The sequence below is a fragment of the Talpa occidentalis genome, unplaced genomic scaffold (assembly GCF_014898055.3).
Source record: "Talpa occidentalis isolate TD23 unplaced genomic scaffold, MPIMG_talOcc4v2.1 talOcc4.10, whole genome shotgun sequence".
In the NCBI taxonomy this organism is placed as follows: domain Eukaryota; kingdom Metazoa; phylum Chordata; class Mammalia; order Eulipotyphla; family Talpidae; genus Talpa; species Talpa occidentalis.
This window is the reverse complement of record NW_023600993.1, coordinates 89,815,680-89,839,787: the sequence shown is the minus strand read 5'-3', so window position 1 is coordinate 89,839,787 and position 24,108 is coordinate 89,815,680. Positions and strand designations below refer to the sequence as shown.

The 24,108-nt window shown below is 43.8% G+C and overlaps 1 long non-coding RNA gene across 1 annotated transcript; it reads left to right on the top strand.

Moving 5' to 3' along the window:
- Positions 1 to 10,426: 10,426 nt before the first annotated feature.
- LOC119254163 (uncharacterized) lies at positions 10,427 to 21,464 on the top strand. Its single transcript, XR_005127279.2, has 3 exons — positions 10,427 to 10,574; positions 19,014 to 19,134; positions 20,273 to 21,464. It is a non-coding gene; the product is annotated as an uncharacterized LOC119254163 (long non-coding RNA).
- The last annotated feature ends 2,644 nt before the right edge of the window (positions 21,465 to 24,108 follow it).

Here is a 24,108-nt window from a genome sequence, read left to right as displayed (position 1 = left end):
TTCTTATGGCCAAATAGTACTCCAAGATGTGGAGTTTATGTCACATCTTCTTGAACTAATCGCCCATTGACAGATTTCAGCAGCTTCCACGTCCTAGTTATTGTGCATAATACTGCTATGAACACTGTAGAACATGTATTTGTGTGCCTGTGTGCTGATGGTTTCATACTCTTCTTTAGATGCCCAAAAGTGGGGTTGCTGGGTCATACATTATTTCTAGTCTTTTTTAAGGTAAATCCAGATGGATTTACACAGTGCTTATGTTGAAGGGCAGGGAGAGGGGCACCCCAGACCCCCCAAACCCGCCTGCTCTAAATAGGTCTGCCATCCTCCGCATCAACACAAAACATATGAGACTTTAATGGGAAGGAACTTTAATACAATTAGGAAACAATACAGGAAAGGCAAAGAATATAGTTTCTAAATCAAGCGCCCAAAGTTACCTGTCCCCTCGTGGGTAAAAGTCCACCCAAGCAGGATTGGCCCAGAACAAGGCCGCAAAGCCTGTCATAAGTCTAAAGCATCTTCCAGTGGGGACCCACAGAAAAGCATCAGAAACAACCAGACAAGTTTGGAAGGAAAAGTGCAAAATCAAAATCAAGGCAAAAACCACCATGGTCACCTCCCCACGGGTCTCACCCACATCTGTATCACCCAGTCCACGACCAAAAGGCAAGCGCAGTTTCTTCACGTGTCTCTCGGCTCTATGTGCCTCCTCCAGGTCTCCTTCTGGCTCCACCCTGCTTCCTTCCTTCCTCAGTCTCCTCTGCAGCTTCTTCTCTCCCTGTTCATCTCCACCCTCCTTTGGGAGGGGCAGAAAACCTGGAACCTCCCCCTTTCCTGGGGACCACCCTGTTACAATTACACCAGTTTACAGCCCCACCTGTTTCTCTGCATCCTCCAGCACTGGTTGCAGGTTTTTTAAATATAGCCCATTCTCACCGATATGATATGGCATCTCATTGTGGTTTTGTTAGGGGGAAAAGAATGTCCCTATAACAGTTTTAGTTTGCATCTCTCATTGTAGGTGAACGATGAACATTTTTTTATGTCTACTAGCCTTCTAGATATCTTCTTTGATGGTTTGCCCTTTCATATCTGCTGCCCAGTTATTAATTGGGTTGTTTGGTTTTTTAATTATTGAATTGTGTGAGTTTTTTATATATATCTTGGATATTAATCCTTCATCAGTTATATATTGTGTGACTATTTTCTCCCATTTGATGGGGTGCCTTTTTAATCCTCTTGTATTTTCTTTTGCTGTGTAAAGGCTTTTTAACTTGATGTAATCCCAATTATTTAGTTTTATTTTCCTTGCCACAGGAATCAACTCACCAAGGACATCTTTATCTTTGTTATCGTAAAATACATCACTAGTGTTTTCTTCTATGTATTTTATTATTGCAGGTCTCATATCTAATTCTTTAATCCATTTGGAGTATTTTAAGAGAGACCGGATCTGAAATTCTAAGAGAACCACAAGAGGTGTAAATCCATTTGTACACTGAGAAAGGCCAGGCTACTTGAAAAACTGTTATGACTTAACCCATTTTTTCTTTATTTTGTTTTTTCTTAAGTTATGGACATCACCTATTCCCCTTATAACTATTAATATTAGCCAACTTTTATTAAAATTTTCTGTCAAGCACAGGAATTAATAAAGCAACCTCATGCCCACCTGCGGAGGTAATTCATTATCATTAGCCCTATTTTACACATGAAAAGACTGAGGGAGGAAGTTGCATGCTAGGAATTTTTTTAACTTAAAGAAGTTTCACTTCAATTGCTTAAATAAAAATAATATTAAAATAATTCTACATATAGTTACAAAGGATAATATGGCTTGAAAAAGTCTCTAGTAATTCAGGAAAGAGGAACAGGCTGTGTCCATGATGTTCTAATAATACGGGAAATTTGACAACTGAAATATTCCAATCCTTCATAGAACCAGAGGTACTAAAAGAACAGTCATTTTAGTCACCCTGCACACACAGGATTTGAAGGGGCCCCAGGGTCTTCACACCACTATATCTAGCTCAGCCCTCCCCAAGGTAAGTTTTTGTGAACACATAGGGCAAGACTTCCTTTTTCCATACCTTTCTCTGTCCACAAGCATACCTGCCTCCATCCACAAGCATCCCTCAGACAGTCCCGTGTTCGTGACTGGAGCTCAATATTTAGTGACAGAAGAAATGAAGAGAAAAGGGAATGAAGTTGTGATGCTTTAGTCCTTCCTAGTAGGCCCCTGTCCATGAGGAGAAGACAAAGAAAACCATAGACACTGAAATCATGCGAGTCCAAGCAACATCACTTCTACCAAGGATAATAAGCGTGAAAGGATAGCAAAGGAAGGAGTAGGTACTATTTTAGAATAGACAGTTTGGGAACCTCTCCAAGGAGGTGACTCTCGAGCAGAGACCGGATGGAAGTAAGAGCATCAGCCAAATGCAGATTACTGGAAGAGCATTCTATGTCAGAGGGAACAGTATGTACAAAGGTGACATGACAGGAGTATGCAGGAGGCTGATGTGGCCAGAGGGAAGTGAATGGGGGGGAGCAGTGGGAAACAAGGAGAGAGACATGTGGTGAGCCCTGGCATGAGGCAGGGGCTTGCGGGCCGCTGTGCAGACTTTGGATTATTGGGCATTTACAATATTTCGAGTCCCATGGAGACAACTGAGGTTCAGGTGGACTGTTATTCTAACAACTGCCCCAGGGCCTGAAGACAGGCCATGCTTCCTTCCTATTTTCAGGGGAGAGAGAACACCCAAGGGGGCACCCAGCCGAAGGGGGGTTCCATGGGAAAGCAGGGAGCTCTGATCTGGCAGGAAAAGTTTGGGTAGAATGGAGGGGTATGGAAGGAATGGACACTGGGGAGGGGGGACAGAGACTGCTCTAGTGGGCAGAATGAGACTCATGTCAGTGGAGAATGAGGAGGGAGCGTGGGGGCTGCAGAGAGCCTGGGCCTATGGCAGGGAACTAGGTATGATGGTGGTTGTAGATGGTGGTTGGAGCTGAGGGGGTGATTTAAAGGAAGAGAGGTTGCTATCGGGGTATAAAGGGGGGTTTTGGAAGGCCATGGAGGTGCTGAAGGACAGAAGGTTGAGATGGCTACCTCAGTGTGTGGGAGGTACTCTGAGTTGAGGACAGTGGGAGGGGCCGGGGGAAGCTATGCAGCTACTCCCATTAATAATGCTGGATTTCCAAGAAAAACTGGAGGTTGTCATGCTGCTTAACACCATGTTAAGCAGCACTCATTTTGTGAATGAGTGGGATAACTGGGCTTTGAAACCCAGCAGCCTTAAGTTTTGATAACCAAGTTCTTGATCATTTTATCAGTGGTTCTCAATCTTGAGGGCACACCAGCATCTCCTGCTGGTGAAAACCCAGATCGCTGGGCTCCACCCCAGAGTGGCGAGTTAGTGAGTCCCAGGTAGAGCTGGATAATTCATATTTCCAACAAGATGTCAGGTGATGCTGATATTGGTGTTTCTGGTCCAGGGACCACACATTGAGAACCGCTGCACTACACTAAACTCCTAGACAGCACAAAGCAGAGGCAACTATAGAGGACTGGAATTTTGTCAAAGAATTTAGGGATGTATTGGAGCAATTATACAGAAAACTAAGCAAATAAGACATGAGGTGATTATTAAGGCTAGACACCAAAAACAGTTTATAAGGAAAACATTGTAATCATCATAAACTACAATGTTCAGCTGGAAATAATATAACATTGTCATTATAATGTGAAAGCAGCCTATTGATGTAACCAAAAATTATGGTATAATTATTTTGGAAAAATTGGAGTGTGTGCGTATGTATATGCATGTGTGGTTGTGCGATTGTGTGTGTGTGTATATGAGAGGGAGAGAGAGAAGATGGAAGAGAAAGAGAAGGATACTAAATCCTTACCTTTGATAGCTGTAAGTTCATAGATAAGATAAAATTTAAAAATCCTGACATGACTTGATAATTAGGTATGAAGAAATAACCACAGAATGAGGTATTGCTTTATAGGATGGAATAAGGGGGTTGGACAAGGGTTTTTTTGTTAAAAGTCTTGTAGCAGTAGCTAACTCTTAAACATTATGCTTATTTATTACTTGGATTAAAATTGAAATTAAAAACAAAAGTGGACATGGCCTTTAGCTGCCACTGAAGCAGCCTGTCAGCTTGGTGGCGCTGTTCAGCTTTGGCAATGCCGTCCACCTGTCCCTGTGAGCCCTGGGAGCTTCTTGCTGGAGGGCAACAAGTAGTAAGGACCTCAGTTACACCACAACCACACTTGTCCTGGAGACACTGCTCCACATAAGACTCAACAAAGAAGGGGGGAGATCTTGTCTCCTAAACGAGGGTCCCGGCCATAGTAAGCAACCTTTCCAAAACGTAATGGATTGTTCTAAATTCAAGTGTTCTTCCTATTAACCACCGAAAAGTCACAAAATTCCAACCTTTCTTCCACTTCATCTGGGAATGGAGAACAATTCCTCGTCAGATTATGTATCTGAACATTTGCTTCAGAAAATTGGCTGCTAAGTTCTTAGGAGCTAGTTGTTTGCAATTCTGGAATGCAGGAGCATGGCAAAGTCCTCAATTCTATAACTACTGGGACATTCAAAATAAATTATTGGGGAGTCTGGTTGAAATGTACGCAACCACAAGGCAACAAAGTGGACTCACTGATCAAAATGTAAAGCTATACAGCCTTTTAAGAAGGCAATTTGATAACTAATTGTTTATTCATATGTTTAAAAATTCATATGTTTTGAGCCAGCAATTCCATTTCTAGGATTTATCCTATAGAAATATTTACCCAAGTGTGGAAAATGTGCAACTAGGATTTTTATTGTAGTCATTTATAACAGAAGATAAGAGAAATTCTCAAGAACCAGAGGCAGGAGATTAGTTACATGCATTAACACATTTGAGTATAATGTAACCATCAAAAAGAAGGAATTAGTTGTGTACACACTACCAGGGAACAAATATTCACTCTGTATTATTACATAAAAAAGAAAATGCAAGCTAGGCTTTATAGTATGACATTATATTTTGTTTATTTTGTTTAAACATGTATATGTAATTGCTAACTTTCATTGAATTGTTTTTCTGTATTTGAAGCTGTCCAAAGTGTTTTCTATATATTAATTTATTATTCCAAGATGTCTTTTGGGAAGTTTTTATTCTTATCTCCATGTTTCCATAGAAACAGAGTAGAGCGGTTATACCGCTTTCTCAAGGCCATCCCTTATGAAGCCATAGAGCTTGGTTTGAAACCCAGGCATATCCCATCCCAAAGTTGAGGTCTTAAATCATTAGATAATGAAGCCTCTAGTCTTATGTGTTATTTATGCATACAGAAAGGGGTCATTTAAATAAATAAGCACTGCAGATGCCAACAATCCTCTCTAGGTGATTCATTTACTTTCAACATTTTTGTCTGATTTCAACTTTTTAGTTATTTATTTTTTTAAATATATTTTTACATCATTCTTCATTTTTGTACAACTCTTCATTTTTAAAAAAGATTTATTTATTTATGCATACAAGAACTGGGGTACAGGCCAGAGGTGTGGGGGGGGGGTGAGAGGATTCACCAGAGACAGAGTGGGGAACAGAATAGCCAGACTGACTGAAATATATTGCTGAGGGGACCAGCGGGCGAGACAGGAGAGGTCTGCTGCGCCATGTGGACAGGAGAGGTCTGCTGCTCCCTGGCCAGCTGGGAATCGAACTCATGCTGCAGAGGCTGCGGATTGCTTCATAGTGCTGTGCTTAACCCCTTGTGCCACCAGAGAGGCCCCAATTCTTCATTTTTATATGCTTTCTCATCTTGGTTACAGTCCCTGTGAAATTCCCACCACCAATTCACCCGTGTGCCATCACCATAGTCCCTTGTGCTCTCCCCTCCCCTGTTTTGATCCCACTCCCTTCTTCCCCTCTGTAAAATGTATCTGGTTTATAGTTGCCTAATGATTTTGATTTTTACTTTATTATAATTACTTTTTTTTTTACCTGATCCCTTATTTGGATCCTCTGCATTCCTCCTATAAGTGAAACCATCCAGTATTTTTCTTTTTCTTTCTGGCTTATTTCACGGAGCATGATCCTTTCCACCTCCATCCATGTTGTGCATGGCATGACTTTATCTTTTTTGATTGCTGAGTAATATTCCATTGGGTATATGTACCACATCTTCTTGATCCAGTCATCTATTTTTGGGCATTTGGGTTCTTTCCATAGCTTAGCCATTGTAAATTGTGCTGCAATAAAGATAGGGGTGCAGGTATCCTTTTGAATTAGTGTTTTTGTGTCCTCTGGGTAGATACCTAGGACTGAAATTGCTGGATCATATGGAAGCTCCATTTTTAGCAGTTTGAGGAAACTTCACAGCTTTCCATAGTGGTTGGACCAGTTTGCACTCCCACCAGCAGTGCAGGAGAGTTCCTTTTTCTCCACATCCTCGCCAACATTTGTTGTTGCTGTATTTTTTTGATATGTGCTAGTCTCACTGGTATGAGGTGGTATCTCATGGTGGTTTTGATTTGCATTTCCATGATTACGAGTGATGTTGAACATGTTTTCCATATACCTGTTGGCCATTTCCATTTACTCTTTGGAAAAGTGTCTTTTTAGCTCTTCTGCCCATTTTTTGACTAGGTTGTTTACTTTGTTGAGTTTCGTCAGCTCTTTGCAGATCTTTGTGATCAGTCCCTTATCATTAGTTGATTTCAAGTTTTTATGCATGTGTTTTAAGTACTTTTTTTTAGATATGAAAAAGCAGTAAATTCAGTTAAAAATAATGTGTAATGATGTAGAACATAGCTCATCTATGGATTAAGCTCCTGATTGTTGGATTGCAGGTCCTGGAGGAATACCAGGTCTAGTGAGAAGACGAAGAAAGCACTACCCAGCCTGCAGTTTCTTTCCAGCCCTGTTGCACTAGGACTTTACTGCAGAATTTGGTTGGCCAGTGAGAAATGTGACTGCACCGTGGTGTTACCCTCAAAGAATTGCCTGTTTCATCTAACAGGAACCAGCTTCAGTTTTGACCCTAGCACCACACACACTGCCCTCCTCTAGAGAACTTATTCTTGACTCAGCCAACATCTCCAGGGAGTTAGGTCCTATGTGTGAGCTGCAGATCCTGGGGTGAATAAGACAAGTTCCCTGGTGGTAAAAATCTCACTGCGTTGTGAGGAAAAAACTGTCATGGTTATAAATAGTTACAGTTCTCTATTGGTGAAATGTGACAATAACCTTTAAGCAGAGCTTACCAGGCACTGTTCAAACACTGCTTACATACCCCAATTTGCTGAATTCTTAAGATTTTAAGAGACTATTGTTGTCTCTATTTCACAGATGAGGAAGCAGAGGCCGAGAAAGGCCAGGCAAATTGCCCGAGGTCACATAAGTAGGACTTAGCAGATCAGGGAATTCCAACCTGTAAGTGGGATATCACAAGAGCCAATTTGTGATATCACCATCTTAGTAAAAATAGTGTTAACAACCGGGACAGTACCTGTTACAAATCACACAGAGTGTGGTGAGTGTTAAGTGCCTGTACATGCTTGTCCCTGTGTTTGGTGGTTCCAAATATAAAGCGACCCTCTCATTTTTCACAATGAGACAATTGCAAGAAAGAAAATATTTGGGGGAGGGGGGTAAGCCCATTTGAACGTACAAATTCTGAAGGTTGTAGATGAAAAATCAAATGTATGATATTTAATTCATTATTTTAGTTATGCACAAAATTTGAAGATTATGAATATATTACTTAAATATATTATACATGATAGATTAATTAATTACATTCATTCAGAAATATTGAGGTTGTTGGAGTCTCCCTGGGGTGCAAGGGGTTAAGTCTCAGCAATATGGAGCTATCTGGAGCCACTGCAGCATGAGTTCGATCTCTGGCCAGGGAACTGACCCACATGGCAGGGCAGACCTCTCCTGTCTTGCCTACTGCTCCCCTCAGCAGTGTATTTCAGTAGATCTGCCTGTTCTGCTCCCACTCTGTCTCTGGTGAATCCTCTCACCCTCCTGCACCTCTGGCTTGCACCCCAGATGTTGTATGTATAAATAAATAAATCTTAAAAAAAATAGAATATTTTTTCCACTCTAGCATTGTACAAAACAATTTTATTCCATACATGTCTTTGATCTCAGTTCTTAGTTATCACTGGGTAAGGTTTCTGAATCACCCAAGTCATTTTCTAGATCACATCAATTTCACTCCTATCTAAATTGTCTAAATTGTGATCCAGTGCTGTTTAAGCCTTTCTATGATGCTGTCACTGAAATGGTTTATCCTCAAAGCCCCAATTCACTTAATCTTAGGACAGTATTGTTTTTCCACTCGTCCTATTGATTTGTATTTGTGAACACAATGTCCTAATAGTTAATGAACTGCTTTTAAAAGTTTCCTTTGTAAGACTTGCATCTTTAAAGGTGTATGAGGTCAACCCCAGTACAAAGACTGCACCTGTGTCAAAAAAATTTTTACCACTTCCTTCAGGTAACTTCTAGAAATGGGTCCTCTGCAAATAATACTTGGCTGTTTATTTTTTTAAAATATTTATTTTTATTTATTTATGCATACAAGTACTAGGGTGTAGGCCAGAGGTGCAGGGGGTGAGAGGATTCACCAGAGACAGAGCAGGGAGCAGAACAGGCAGATCTACTGAAATACGCTGCTGAGGGGAGCAGTGGGCAAGACAGGAGAGGTCTGCTGAGCCATGGGGGTCAGCTCCCTGGCCAGGGAACAAACTCATGCAACAGTGGCTGGCCATAGCTTGATAGCACTGAGACTTTAACCCCTGCACCACCAGGGAGGCCCAATACTTGGCAATTTAAATGAGAGTAATTGGGGGAGTCTTGGGAAGATGAAAGATCTGCAAACTTTCCTGAGAATTTAAATATAAGTCAACTCACTTCCTTCTGAGGGATAATTTTTTGGGGGAAGCACCCTGCTTTACATCCAGGTATGCAGTCCATGTAATATCATGTATTCAGCCTGGCAAAATGGCCTGCACAGCAGGCTGCGCCCTGGGCACACAAGCAGGCTCAGACTCAGATGCGATGGCTTGCCCATGGCACCTGAGAGTGGCAGAGGGGGCGACAAGCTGCCCCTCATCCGTGGGACACTCTCGCTACATGCCTGTCATGGGAAAGTCTCTGACCCCCCTCCTCCTTGAGATCTCTGGCCCTGGGAAGTATGTGGGCTATGTGGACAGAATGCTAACACTGATTAATTTATTATTCTTTTATTGCCTTCTGCTGGTATCACTGTGTGCAATATTTCATAAAGAGACTGGCAAAACAATTTGTGAACATAAAACCCAGATGCTTGATTTTAATTTCTGGGTTTCTGTTTCAAATCCATTGTAAAATAAGGCGGGTTGTTTACACTTGAAATGATTGCCTCAGGAATTGTCTCTGAAGATCCCTGGAAGCTCCTCTTCTTTAGATCCTGAAGCAAATCCTAAAAATTTGCCGACATTATTATTTGTTCTTGAAAAGCAGCCTCTTTAGGTTTGAGATGGAAGAGTCGATGGAAGCTTCCTTGGGCTGTGGGGTGCCTGACGGGGCTGGCGCTGGATTTTCTGGCTCCTGAAAACTAACTGTGCGAGGCTTTTCCCTGCTCTGCTCAGCAACTTGAAATCAGCCCTGGCAGGAGCATGTAAGCCATGGAAATTGGCAAACCTTATAAATCAAGGCTTCTGGGGGTGAGGCGAATGTGAGGGGGGGAGAGAGAGAGAGAGAGAGATCAAGAGAGATCTATTTCTGCATCTATATTTATCAGTGTAAGATTATCACGAAGGACTGCCCGTGATTCCAGATTTGGATGCTCCTCCATTGTTTATGTCACCAGCTTCTGCAGGAGATAATAGCTTTTCCCCATCTCTTGCCTGTACAAGCAACAAACATTGAATGACCCTTCTTTTGCATGTGAACATGAGTGTATCTGTGGGTTCAATTCCTGGAAATGGAACTATTGCCTATTGGGGCAAATGGTAGGGGCATTCAAAATTTTGTTTTGATTGTCAAATTGCTTTTCAGAGTCTAAGCCAATTTACTCTCCAATACACAGGGCAGACACGTGCACAAGTCCCTGCAGCCTAAGGACATTGTCTGACATTTGATCTGTGCCATGAACGGTCCTTGGCACCCCATAAGTCCATGGTCTACATTATTGTTACTGATGGAGAAACCCCCCAGGGAGGAAGGGGCCCTGCCCACCACCACCCTTACCCAGGCTCCTGCATTCAAAGCAGCGAAGTGGTAGGGCGAGCTGGAGACTGGGCCATCAGCCCTGCCAGGAAGTGGGGTGCCCTTGGGCAGAGTTCCATGTGTCCTGCATTCCAGGCTCTTTATCATCCCTGTTTTTCTTGGATAAAACTCTAGTGCTTCAGTGAGCTTCCCTATAGCCGGTTCTCTACCACAGCCACACAGTCAGCTTCTGAAACACAGACCTTGCTGTCGCCCTCTCCTTTGCAAGCATCCTGTGGCTGCACATTCTCACCCCTCCGGGACCAGGAGCACCCACAACACCTGGGAACTGACTGGTGAGCAGCACACATTTGGGGCCTCCCTGCAGGGGAGAGAGGAGGAGAATCCAGTTCCTGGGCTGTGGCAAGCCCTGGGCGATGCTGGCTTCAGGTGGAGGGTCACTGACTGGCAGAATGAACTGGTCCCATTTCACCATTGACCCCACCCCCCCCTTTCCCCACTGTATATCTCCCCCTGCTCCCCACAACCTCTAAACACATCTAGATACCAGAGCTTCTAAAACCTCCCTTCACTTCCTCACCTCTGTGCTTGAAATCTCTCACTGTCCCTCAACTTGGTATGCAGCCACAGAAGCTCATATTTTTAATAAAATCAAATTTTTTTTTGATCTACTACTCATTTCCAGCACTCTATATTTTCAGGGGCAGAGCTTCACGCCTGCGTATGTGCACATGCTACACTCACCCCCCACCAAGCTATCAAATTCACCCCTCTCACCTTTCCTCCCACTGTCCACCCCTCTCCCCTCTGATAATCACCCTCTTTCCCACAGAGTCTAAGAGGTATTTTTGGTGTGTTTTACCAGTTATTTTGCTTTGTTTATCTACATTTCACAAATGAGTAAAACTATCCAGTCATTGTCCTTTACCTTCTGACTTACTTCCCTTAGCATAATCACTGCACATTCCATTCCCATGGTCACAAAGGGCATGGGAAGTGGCCTTTAGTAGCAAGTAGTATTCCATCGAGTATAGGTGCCGCAGTTTTTTTTATCAGTCTTTTAGGTCGATTCCATGTCTTCTTCATCTTGTGAAGAAGCCTGCTCTGGACATCTTTTTGTACTAGTGTTTTCATATTCATCAGATAAACAGCCTCCTTTGCAACCATGTTCTGGAATGTGAGCAGGAGGAGAGGGTACTGCTTGGGAATCATGTCCTCAGAAGGAAAAAGCATGCCTACCCCTTTGCTTACCCATTTAATATCCTATTGATTCATTAAATATTTATTGGGTGTCAGTTTTGTGCCAGGACTGCACAAGGCTTCCACTGCTGGAACACAGACATGGCAGTCGCATGCAATGATCCTGTCAACAGAGGCCCAAGGGAGGGAAAGGCATCCGAAGGGAAGGGGTGTGGGTCCCTGACACAGTGGGGTCACAGCCTAATAATGACAAAAGACATAAGCTTCCATTGGATTTGGCCCACTTGGCTTGTATCTGTGTGAACACACTGACTCTCTCTTCTCTAATCTAATGCCTTGGGGTGTGCGTTCCTCCATCTGCCTGGCAACGGCCCTTGACTTCCTTTCAAGGACAAAATCAAATGCCCCCTCTTTCCCTGATCCTGGCAAGATGGTTTCTGCTCACTGGGTGCTGATTCCACCGCAGACCCCTGGTTACTGGCAGGCACTGAGGTCTCCTCTCTTTAAGGGAGCGCCTCGAGGCAGGGGTCACGTTTCATCACGCAGAATGCTCCCGGAATGATCTGGCTTGGTGTCTAATGTACAACAGATCCCCACAGATAGTTTTCAGTGACCGTTGTAAGTCAGCTTCTGTGTTTTCTTGTGCTCCTTGCTAAACTGTGTTTTGGATGAGAGCTGAGAACCAACTCAATCTGAAAGGGTGGCTAGAAACAAACTGTCATCCTCTTCCCTGAGCAGCTGCGGACCAAGTGAACTGACACTGGCCACTAATGGGTGCTTTGGGGGTGACCTAGGGAGTGAGGAGTGGGAAGATAATGTCAGGAGAGAAGCAGTTAGTACATCTTTGCACAAGCCACTAAATTCATTTCTCTGCATGCTTGGTCAGAGGGGCCAGGAGAGGCCTCAAGGTTATGACATGTGAGAGATTGTGACACAGCAAGACCTTTCTCAAAAGGTCACTCAGTCATCGCAGACCCAGGTTTCATGCCCAGGAGCTTCCTGTGTTCTCAGAACAATGTTTGTTCCGTGGGGCCGAGCTACACCAGAACACTCTGACCTTTATCTGATGCAGAACTGGAAGTCTCCAGCAGTATGCTGTCAACCAGTTTGGCAATAACTCTCCCCCCATTTCTCTCAAGTCTAGCAGGTTATTAATATTCTATTGATTCATCAAATATTTATTGGGTATCAGTTTTATGTCAGGCACTGTACAAGGCGCTTAGAATACAAAGATGAAAACGATGCTCCCCTGCCCTAACTCACGAAGTGCCAGAGATGTGTGGACAAATGATCACAATAATGTAAGAATTTCTGAGGTGTAGCCCCGTGATGTCCAGTGGGGGGTGAGAGGGTCCCCGAGACCCATTAAGGGGATCTGTGAGGTAAAACTATGTTTATAATAATATTAAGACATTACTTGCTTTTTTCATTTTCAAATTTGTCACAGAGAATATAGTGGAATTTTCCAGAGACTGCATGAGGCATGACATCACAGCATATTATAATGCAGAAGCAGACACAAGGCTCCAGTTGTCTATGAAGCCAGACACTAAAGAGATTTATAAACATGTAAAATCAGGTTCATTCTTCTCACTGTTTTTTGAAAGTATGCCTATTTTTCATAGAAAACATTTTATTTACATTAACATGTAAGCTTATACCTTTTAAAAGCTAAGCTGATAAATACATCTTTAAAAATATCTCCATTTTAATTTCTAATATGGTACTAACAATTGATCCAGCCCACATTAGCAAAATCTCTTTGCAGTCCTCACACTTAAATAAAAACACTTTTGATTTGGAGATCACCGTAGGTTCATGTGCAGCTTTAAGAAATAATACAGAGCGATTCTGGGTACTCTTGACTCAGGAGTACCTGAGTAACATCTTGTATAGCTTTAGAATAAATATCACAACCAGAAAATTGGCGGTGATTTCACCAGTTGTACATGCTCGAGTGTGTGGGATTCTGTATCACATGTGTAGACATGTGTACTACACATTCAAGTTGCAGAAAGGTGCCACCACATGGGTCCCTCATGCCACCATTTTGTAACCTTTGGGACTTCCATCCTCCTCCCTGCTAGCTCCTGAGCAACCTCTCTACAATTTTGTCAGTTCAATCTTGTTATATAAATGGAATAATATATTTATTATATTTGGAGCTTTGGAGCTTGGCTTTCTCTGAGCATACTTCCCTTGAGATCCATCCAAGTTGTGTGTGTATCAACAGCACGTTCCTTTCATGGCTGAGTAGTGTTCTCTGGAATGGACATACCGCAGCTATTCAATCATTCCCCTACGGAAGGGCATTGGATTGTTTCTGATTTCTGCCATTGTGAAGAGCGTTGCTGTGGACATTCAGATACAGGTTTTGTGTGTGTGAGAACCGTATTAGTTGTCAACCCCTCTCCATGTTGGAAAACTTTCAGTGTGCTTTGACTTGCCTCACTCTGAAATAAAAATCATTTGTCACGTGAGGTAAGTTTCTAATCTGAATGAGTGAGGACTTGTTACGGCAATTTCCCAGAGAAATCAGATGGCACTCAGAGAGGTGGAGAGAGAGATTTACTTGTCATACCTATGGGCTCAGTGGGATAGCTCCCAAAGGCTGAGTACCCAAGAGTAAAAATGGCAGTTTGTATGAGGAAACTTGCTATCCCATCCATCACAACATAAACATTCTTTATTGTTCAGGAAGGGGGTAAAGGTAGCCATGGCTCCCACTCTGAACAAGCAGTGCAGTACACCCAGCAATTTCTCCACTCCAGCAAGCAGCAGAATCTAAGGAGCAGATTCCCCCAAGCAGCAGACTTGGGCAACTTCCTGCTTCAGACCCAAGAAAATATTGCTGTGGGAGCAGTGCTTTGCTGTGATGGCCCCTCTTTGCCCTACCCTGGGCGAGTCTGTGTATCTGCAAATGAAAGGTTGACTGTGGAAAGGATTCCTAATCTGGGATCCCTGCCTCATTTTGACATTGGGTGCCAGTTTCTGTATCTATGGCTTCAAGTCTTGGGTAGAACCCATCAGATTCTTCTAGGGGGTCTGAGATGCCCTAAGAAGTGATGAGCCCCATGTTGACTGGACTTCTAAGCTCTCTGCCTGGGCTTGTTCTCTGAGTATATTTGGCCTTTGCTCACCTTCCCAGGTACTTTTGACTGGAGCACCTTTTCCTTTTCCAGAGTTAAGTCCTACTCTTCCTTCCAGACTCATCTGGAATATCAGGTTTTCTTGTGGTCTTCCTGACCCCCTGCCTCCCGTAGGGTTAGAAGACCCTTTGGTTCTTCCCCAGCCCTCTGTACACCTTCCTTATCTCCTATAGAGGGATGTATCTGCTGCCTCTGGGTGCAAAAGCTTATCTCCTCCCAGCAGCCTGTCTGGAGAGCTGAGAAATGACTTCCCCTGCACCTGCTTCCCTCGTCTCAGGAGAAAATGCTTGTTAATTGGGCTGAGAGCTAGGCTGGATAGGTGCTTGGGAGTAAATCAGCTCAGGCCTTTGAATTATACTTCAAAGCTCAGCAGAAGGCAGAGCCAGCTGACTGGGAAAAGGAAAAAAAGGAAGACAGGGCAATTATTAAAACTCTTTGTGCCTCTGTCCTTAGTTACCCAGTAGGCCTGGTTTACTGAGCTTTGCTGGATAATGTGAACGTGAACTTGGTAAAGAGAGGTTGAGGCCAAGGCAATCACCTTGGCCCTCTGATTCAGCAACAGATGCTAGCAACTGTCAGGAGGGGGAAGTGAAGTGTCTAAGTTGTCAATCTTAACCCATGAGATAGTGTTCATTTGGGGGCCACTTTGCATCTGAACCTCTTTGCTACATTCAGAGAATCTCTCATGTTATGAGTCTTCATAGCAGGCAGAGGCCATTCTGAATTCTGCAAAGCCTCCCTTGCAGCTACAGTGTGGTCATATCACCTGCATGGACATGTGTACCAGGCACACTCATCCACACTATGGCTAGAAATTAGATGACACAAGGTAATGAAGATGGTGAGGAAGGTTTTCTTGAAAGGGCAGCCACGCTAGGAAATTGTGTGCCTACAGCTTACCCACAAGATCATTTATTTTCCTGTTCTCTTTTGGAAGCATGTTTCTTTGTAATTTTTTTACATTGAGTTTTGTGAAGTACATCACATTGACTTGTATGTATGATGTAAGGTGAAGACTTATTAATTTTTTTCCACACAGAATTGCAGTGGCACTTTTGTTGTAAATCAAATGAACATATATTTTTAGGTTCATTTCTGGACTTTGGATTCTGTTCCATTGGTCTATTTTGTCTATCCTTATATCAATACCATATTGGCTTAATGACTGTAACCTTAAGTGTTGATACCTGGTGGTGTATCTCCTCCCCTGCCCGCCCCCCCACCCCAAGACTGCTAGTCTATTCTAGGTCCTTTGTATTTCCATACATATTTTAGAAATACTTTCATAATGTCCACACATAAACCTTATAGTAATCTGATTGTATTAATCTATAAGTCAATCTGAAGAGGATCGATGCAGCAATGGCTAGTCTCTCACTCTATAGATATTTCTCCATTTATTTAGATCTTCCTAAATAATCTGGGTTGTAGGCCAGAGGTGCAGGGAGTGAGAGGATTCACCAGAGACAGAATAGGGAGCAGAACAGGCAGATCTACTGAAATACACTGCTGAGGGGAGCAGCGGGAGAGACAGGAGAGATCTGATGTGCCCTATGTGGGTCAGCTCCCTGGCCGGGGATCGAACTCAGGCTGTAGTGGTGACAGCACTGAGATTTAGCCCCTAGGCCACCAGAGAAGCCCTAGATCTTCTTCTTGATGACTTTGTTGACCATCTGACTTAATTTAATCAGCCTGGGAGTCTCCTTACCTTGGTCTTCTTGTTATTATATAACAAGATTACATAAATGCATTAAATAGTACATTTTCCTTATTGCTTCAGTCATTTTTTTTCTGGTTGTGTGCAGCCAAAAATATCTCCACTGATATAACAAACATTGTCTGTGGTGTGATGGGGCATCAGATGGTGAGAGTCCACTCTGCTCCCTGTGCTGGGCCATGGATAGTCACCCAACCTCAATGGGCCCTTTTCTTTATTCATGGAGCTCTCGGTTAAAAAGTTCTTCTTTTTCACAAACTGATGAACACTGACTCATTTTTTAAAATCTCAATTGAAGTATCTCTCTCTTTGGGAAAGCTTCCCTAGCTCCTCCAGTGAGCCCCATATAATCTTTTCCTATCATACAGCAATCAATACAATGTAATGTCATTGCTGTCATATTTGTCTCCATCAGCGCTCTGCTGGATTAGTCAGGGGCTTGGTATGGAACAGAGAGTACATTTATAGGATTTAATTGAAGAGAGTCTAATGAAGAGAAAATTACAGAGGAATAAATGGGATTAAGAGAACCCGCAGGGATGGTGAGGCATCCCGGGGACTAAACACACAAGTCATTAACCACTCTTGGGTCTGACGGAGATGAGGGAAGTGTTACAGGAGCCCATGAGACCTGCAGCCATGGGGGAGCGGCTGCCCGGCAGACCTTCAGGGCCAAAGGGGAACAGAGCCATTATGAAACAGTGGGCAGGTGGGGAGGAAGAATAAGTACCCCACCCTCTCTCTCCTCTCACCCTCTCATTTCCTTTAGTCTCATTAGGCCAACCCAGCCAGGGGTCAGAGGGCAAACGAGTCCAGGTCATGCAGTCTGTAGAGTCAGCATCCTGGAGCACAACGCAGAGCAGCAAGAGGCAGAAATAGGAGGAGAATTAGGTAATGGTCAGTGTATTTTTAGTGTGAGCTTTTGAAAATGGATGCTTAGTCTCAGAAAAATAATGTTGCCATAGTGTTTTACACACTTGTTATAAAAATCCAAACACAGGGGACAGTGAGCCCCTGCTAGCCCCAGCGACAACCCACAGCAACCTGTGTAATACAATATTTCTGACTTTACATGCAGGCGTGCTGAATGTGTGGTTCTGGAAGACCATTTCCTAAAAGGACCACACAGCAATATTTCTGTTCTCATATGCTCTTCCTGACATTGCACTCCCCGTGGTGAGGGGAGTCTATTTCTTCTCTCCTTGAGCCTGGGGAGGGCTTTGTGATTGCCTTGACAGACAGAATGTGGCAGAAGTAATTCCCCATGACTTCCGAAGCCAGCTCATAAAAGGCAATATGGCTTCACCCAAAAATCTCTTTGAGGAGATGCTGACTCTGAGAATCCAGCCACCACTTTCTGAGGAAGCCCAGGCTGCGTGGAGAGGTCCCAAGCAGGTATGCTGGTTGATTGCCCAGCCGATGCTCAGCATTAATTACCAGATAAGCAGTGCAGTGAGCCTCCAGATGATTCCAGGTTCCAGCACTGGAGCCCCAGCTGGTGCTGCGTGGAGTAGGGGCCTTCTCCCCAGCAAGCCCTGCTGACACTGGAGATTTGTGGCAAAATGAATGATGTTGTCAAACCAGGAGTTTGAGTAATTTGTTGTATAGTCAATATAACTAGCACAGAGGCAAGATTGGAGGGCTATACTCTCAGGCTCTGGGGCCAGACTTCTTGGGTTTGTTGTGGTCTCTGCTGCTTATTCCCTGTGTCATATTTGGCAAGATTTTCAAATTCTAATCCTCAGTTTGTTCAACTGTAAAATGGGAACCATGACATTAGATACCTCCCTGAGCAGCATCAGTGTATAAGGCAGTCAGCTCAGTGCATAGGAAATCACAAGTATTGATCATTGATTCCCTAAAAGGTCACTAGGAAAACATGGTCAAAGCAAACTAAGCAAATTAAACTTAGTGAAGAAAGGAAAAATGACACCTTGAAAAAGTCTTTGTAATATCTCAAAGTGAAGACATGGGGGAAGGACTTAAAGGGTTTTAAAACGCTGCACTGGGTGGTTTCAAGGCGGGTTGGATAAGGCAGGTAACTGGTTGTGATTGGGAAGAATGATGCCATATGAGCTTTAAATTTGTGAACCCGGGCCTCCCGGGTGGCGCAGCGGGTTAAGTGCTGCGCTGTGCAGCTGTCTGCAGCCTCTGCAGCACGGGTTCAATTCCTGGCTGGCCAGGGAGAAACACACATGGCATGGTGAACCTTTCCTGCTTCACCTGCTGCTCCCCTCAGCAGTGTGTTTCAGTCAGTCTGCCGCCTGTTCTGCTCCCTGCTCTGTCTGGTGAATTCTCTCATTCTCCCGCGCCTCTGACCTGTTACCCAGTTCTTGTATAAATAAACAAATCTTTAAAAAAAATTTGTGAACCCATGAGGAAGTGAGTCTAGATAAGTGAGTTTTCTGTTTTGATAAGTAAGGTGGCTAGTTAGTTCCATCTTATTTTCCAAGAGTAGGTATTTCCTGGAGAAATGAGTTAAATTATTATTATTCAGTCCCAGTGTTATTTAATGCAGGGGTCCAAAAGTGTGCTGCTTTCAGTTCTCATTACAATTTGTTTTTCTTTTGGTGGAACAGATCTCTTAGCCTACCCTACCTAGGACGTTGAAACTTGCCTTTTCTTGGATATCTTTCTTTATCAGAACATATCAACTCATTGTTTTTCTTTTTCAATCTGCTTGATACTCATTTATCACATGTCCACAGGCGTCTGGTGTGTTCATGAACTCAGGCAGGAGCAGACCTTAGCACAATGCCTGGCACAGAGTGGGCACTCAGGGAGCGTTTGCTGATGAGAGGACATGAGATCTATGAGCGCCTCATACATGTAAGCTACGGTGGTGGTCGGGCTCCCCCCACTGAAACACAGTGAGGCTGAGCAGTAGGAGGGTGGCCAGCTGAGGGAGGGCTGGGTGGGGAATGCAGCTGAGGTCCAGAAGCGCTTGGATGCCTAGGGAAGAGGTGGCGTGTCCAGTCGGTGCCAGTGAGAAAGGATCACGTTTCTATGGCTGTGGACGTGAGCAGCTCATGGCAGCAGGAAAACCACTGACCAGGCAGGACTAGGGCACCTGGGGAAACCAACAAGACCCCAAAGGACAATATGAGGGCCACCTCTTCCCATTACCATGAGCACATGATCTCTACATGTCGCCTTGGGGAGGAGGAAACCAAGGAGGAGCCATTTGAAGATAAAAAGTTTAAAAGTGATCATCAGACCCAATGTTATGTAAAAGGAGCTGATACAAAATGAAGGCACAGTCTCCATTCTGGGGTACAACCATGCTAATAAGGGGCCTTTGAAATAGGAGGGGCATTTCCCGCCTCGATTTTGCTATGAACTTCTTAAAACAGAAAAGTAAAAAGAATAACTGAGCAAACACACATTTATCCATCACCAGATCCCTCAGTCGTTATGTGTTTTGGGTTTTTTGTCTTTTTTTTTTTTTGCCATAATCATTTAATCTATTTTTTTCTGAAGTAGTTAAAAGTAAATTACACATATCCTGACATTTCACCCCAAATGCTTCTCTGGAGAATAAGAATATTTTTTCACTACATAACGTGGGGTGTTCTTGGTTGACACTGGGAGTGCTACTGGCAGCTACGTGGGCGAGTGGCAAGGATGATAAACATCCTGTGATGCATGGTTTACTTCCAGAAGGCAGAATCGCTGGCCCAAAGCTCCCAGGGCAACATCTTGAGAGAGCCTGTTGTAGAGGAAGACAAACTTGCGTGGGAGTATGTGTGGGGAGGTGGGCAGGAAGGGTACCGGCTATGTTTACTCATTATATATTATAGATATGTCTTTATTATATAAGTAACACAGAAACTGATAAGGTGGTGGACATAGGAAGAAAAGTTATCAAGAAATAGTAGGGGAAAAATATCACCTACTGTTCCATCCTTCAGGGTCAACCAACATTAACATTTTGCATATTTTCTTCTCATCTCTCTCTCTAACACAGTTGAGATCATTCTACAGTGTGTGTGGACAGTTTCCTACCTCAGAGAGGCTTACTTAAAGACTCCTAACCTCTACCCACTCGCCACAGCCTGATGGAGTGGGGAACTGGAGAGCAACAGAAGATCTGTTTCTGAAGTGAAAAATAGGCCGCATTTTGAAAAAAAATCAGCTCGGTTGGTTGCTTGTTAATTTACTTGTGCTCTACCTGCTTCTGACCTCAATTAATCCTCAGAATGACCTTGTGATGTCAGGGTTATCAGGCCCACTTTCCAAATGATATCTTTAAAACAGCAGGAGATTAGGAAGCCACCCCAAGGCCCCGCAGCCTGTGTGCCTCACTGTTCTGATTTAGAGCAATGGACTCCCTTACCTGCACTGGGAAGCATGAAACCACGAGGGATGCTGGGCCCTCAAAGAAGCATGTGTGCAGGGATCTCGGTAGATGGGGTACTCACACGCTCTCCCCTGCTGAATCTCAAACAAGTTCATCCAGTTGGAGGGACCTCTCTTTCTCTCTTTGGTCATCTATTTCTTGGTTGGGACATGTTTTGGGGAAGAAGCTGGCCCACCTACATTTGTGGGAGTATGTGTGGGGAGGTGTGAACCTGGAACTAATACCTAGAATAAATACACAAACCACCTGTAGTGTCTGAAAGATAGCTACAAATTCTTTGACCACCATTCAAGAGGAAGGACCTATGTTCCTCCCCTTATATCTGGCCAGGTCAGACCATAGACTAGTATTACACAGTGAAGTTGTACCCAATTTCAGGTCAAGACCTTAGGAGACTGGAAGTCTCACAGTCTGTCTCTTGGAGTACCTGCTCTGAGCGCCTGGCTGCCATGCTGTGAGGGAGCCCAAGCAGCTATCTGGTCAGGACCATTTGAAATAATGGAGACCAACGATTTATAGCCCCAGCTGAGCCCTTAGCCACCAGGGAGCAGCAACCTGCTGGGAATGAGTCATCTTGTAAGTGAGTCCCTCCATCCTACTTATACCTCCCCAACTAATGCTGCCTGGAGCTGAGGTGAGCCAACCCACAGAAGCCCTGCCCAGACTGCAAAGTTGTGAGCAAAGTAACAGGTTGTGATTTTAAGCCACTTCATTTTGGAATGGTTTGAATGTAATGTATCATTAGATAACCAGATAACCAGACGAGCTGATCCTCTAAGGTGAATTATATGGGATACAATATAACATATTATAGCAGTTATATATGGATATATATAAAATGTAATATAATGCACAATCCTCTCTAAGGTAATAAAAACAATAGCCAACATTCATTGAGTGCTTGCTATATTCCTAGTGCAGTTAAAAACCCTTTTTCAATGCCAGTTCATTTAATTGTCTCAATAACCCTGTTACATAGGCACTCTTATTTTCATTTTGCAGATATAGAAGCTGGCGCTTTTTGGGAGCTTGCCCCATGCAGGAAAAGGCACAGCCAAGGACTCAGTTGTCGATTTTAGAGCCAGTAATCTTAACTACTACAGTTTTCTGCCACTCAGGCAGAGGGCTGATGGGAAGACAGTCTCAGAGAGGTGGTGTGTCTTCCTCAAGGTTGCACAGCTAAGTGACTTATCCTCTGGATCACTTAGGACTTCCTCCACTGAAACTACTATGATCCTGACAGTGTGAACTGGCCCACTGGGTCTGTCTCTCTATCGCTAATGGTGTACCCTTGCGATCTCCTTCCCTGCTCTACAATGAAGAAAGCCCCTAACAGAATAGAACTTTATGTCTTGCTCACATCACATCCAAATGGGTGTTCTTGATCCATGGGAAACTCTCTGCCAAGTGGATATTTATAACCTGACACCTTCCCATCTAATTCTATCTCCTTTCTCATACATCTCCCAGGTCACCATGCTTGTCTGCATCAGACTGACAGGAGAGGAAAGACCAGGGAGTGTTGCATGTAGGAAGGCTTTGTGCGCCAGGCTGAAGTGGTGCACAGCACTGGGTTAGAACTTAGCAGCAGGTGCTGGGGTCAACCCCCACCGGCTAATGAGAGGTTATGGTTAAATATTCAGGAATTTTGTGAGCAGACATTATAAAATTAAATTATATAAACATTAAATAACCTATATAAAAACAAGACAATAATATATACTTAAAACTTATCACTTCCTAATTATTTTACCACCTTTTACTTCTATCTAAGTTCTAGAGCTGCATGTAGTTATTGTATCCATATGCTTGGAGTACTTTATACCAACCACGCACCTGTGCTCAGCTCCACTTTCAATGACATCACATTAGTATCTTTAAATCAGTCATTCTGGAACATTCATACCATGGAAATCAGCAAACACTACAATCAAGGCCTCCTCTCACCCTTGTGTCCATTACCCTTGTGTCCAACATTACCCTCTCACTACTGGAACTTAGCCACATGCCACACATGGCTGCAAGGGATCCAGAAATGTTGCCTGTTGTGTGCCCAGAGGAAAAGGAAGTGGATAGGTGAACAGCTAGTCCATCTCACACAAATTCAGAGTGGATTTCAATTAATCAGGATCCATTTCTGTTGGACCCCACAAGTGGCCATCTTGCTACATGTAGAGTTGGTTAGAAAAGATGTTGGGGAGCCATTCATGCCTGTCATACTTATACTTGTGACCTAGAATCTCAACTGCATGAAAATTGAATGGTTCCCACTGCACAGGTACCCAGAGTTTGGAAAGTTCAAGAACCCTGGGACTTCCAAGGCAGGAAGACAGAAAGTGAGCAGAATGTTCAGTTCTTCTGGGCTCAGATGAACCAGTTTGACAGAACAAAGAGCCTTTCATGCCACTTGTCTCTGCAAGCCAGAGGCCTAGACTCAGAATTCATCCCCACAAGGAGGCATCAAAAAGTGATGCTGTGTGATACCTTCAAGGTGTGTGGGCAAAAGAGGCCAAAGCCACAGACAAGTGGAAAGAAGACTTTTTTCCACCCATGTGAGTTATCTTGACAGGACAGCAATTAAGAAGGCAGAGAAGCAGTGGAAGACAAGCCAGTTCCTGGCAGTGGCTTCTCCCAAAGCTAATCTGGGTCATGCCTGACAAGGGAAGATGCTGATTGAGGCTTCCGGCACCTGTGCTTGGAAATAAGCACAGTCAGGCAGCATGTCAGAAACCAGCCCTCAGCTGCTCAATGCAACGTCGAGGTTAAATATAAGGGCTCTGGAGTCAGACAGACGTGGTTCTTAACTGGAGATAGATACTTAAACCCTCTGAGATTCTGTTTCCTCTTCCGTAAAGGATGGTCAGGGCCTGTATTCTTGGCTGCAAGGAAGCAACTGCCACGTGAAAATGACCAGAACATGAAAAAAATTCATGATCTCACAGGAAGTCAGAAGTCAGGGGCAATGGCTCAGCTGGGTTATCAAGAACTCTGAACTTGAGACTAGAGTGATGAAAAGTGGAGATACTTTGGAAGAACTTCTCTACCTCACTCCTGACGGTTTTGAGAGAAGTTCCTTTATTTCCTAGTTACCCAGAGAAAGCTGATAGTCCTTGACTAACTGGTGTGTGTGTGTGTGTGGTGTGTGTGTGTGTGTGTGTTTGAAGTATGACTTAAAGAATGTAGGAACAGCAGATATAAAGTGGAACCATTACTCTTAGGGCTGAGAGAGGCAGCCCAAGAAAGAGCTCTCTTCCCCTAGGCTGAGACCCAGGCCTCATCGAGAGGACCAGGCCAGGATTCAGTGAGTGACAGAGAAGTTGCCGAGGTGTGGCGCCAACAGGACTTTTGGAAGTGTGTACTCTGGGTGTGGAGCAAGTCATCCACAGAGAGATGCCAGAACTCACTCAAAGTTGCCTGGGACACCTGGGAATGCATTCATGGCG